Source organism: Sinocyclocheilus rhinocerous, unplaced genomic scaffold (genome assembly GCF_001515625.1).
Source record: "Sinocyclocheilus rhinocerous isolate Xijiao unplaced genomic scaffold, SAMN03320098_v1.1 scaffold1719, whole genome shotgun sequence".
NCBI lineage: Eukaryota > Metazoa > Chordata > Actinopteri > Cypriniformes > Cyprinidae > Sinocyclocheilus > Sinocyclocheilus rhinocerous.
Genome location: NW_015664048.1, coordinates 231,366 through 232,378, shown reverse-complemented (window position 1 = coordinate 232,378; position 1,013 = coordinate 231,366). Strand labels below are relative to the sequence as shown.

The 1,013-nt window shown below is 17.8% G+C and overlaps 1 protein-coding gene across 1 annotated transcript in view; it reads left to right on the top strand.

Moving 5' to 3' along the window:
- The window catches only part of LOC107729590 (chordin-like), a 22,969-nt gene that overhangs the window by 11,533 nt on the left and 10,423 nt on the right, over positions 1-1,013 (top strand). The gene's annotated exons all lie outside the window — the stretch shown is intronic.

The window sequence follows — 1,013 nt, the reverse complement described above, 5'->3', positions numbered from 1 at the left end:
TTTTTTACCTTGAAACTTTTTTTTTTTTTGCTGCTGAACCTTTAAGACTTCGCCATCTGATCTTATATATTTGCATAAAACTTTTATTTTAGAATTCTAAAAAAAATTATTATACATAAATATATTTAACTGTTTTTTATATTTATAATTTTTAAAATTATTTTTAATTTTATATTTTTTATATATTATTTAGTATTTAATCGATATCTTCGTTTTATATTTGCAGAAGTTTTATTTTAGAATTCTAAAACATTGTTTTTGATATTTATCATTTTTTACATTATTTTTTTATTTAAATTTTAAATATTATTTAGCACCTTATTTTAATACTAGTTTTTTAGTTTTATTTAGTTCTTTCTACTTGTATATTGTACAATGCTTTCACAAAATTGTAAACACAATCATCCTAACAGAGTACTTTAAATTTAAAACTGAATTAAATGTAAGTAATGTATGTTAAACCTTTGTATTTAATCGATATCTTCTATATATATGTGCAGAAAAGTTTTATTTTATAGTTCTAAAAATATATATAAATATATATTTAACATTGTTGTTGATATTTAGAATTTTCTAAATATTTTTATTTCTATTTTTAATTTTATATATTTTTCTATATTATTTAGCACCTTATTTTAATACTAGTCTTTTAGTTGTATTTGTATATTTTTGTTTGTTTATTGTACAATGCTTTCACAAAATTGTGTGTAAACAGTGTACTTTAAATTTAAAACTGAATTAAATATGTGATGTTAAAACTTTGTATTTAATCGATATCTTTGTTATATATTTACAGAAAAGTTTTATTTTAGAATTCTAAAACATTGTTTTTGATATTTATTTTTTAAATAATTTTTTTATTTAAATTTTATATTTTTTATATATTATTTAGCACCTTATTTTAATACTAGCCTTTTAGTTTTATTTGTATATTTTTTGTCTACTTGCATATTGTATAATGCTTTCACAAAATTGTATGCACTCTCAGAAAAAAAGGTACAAAAGCTGTCACT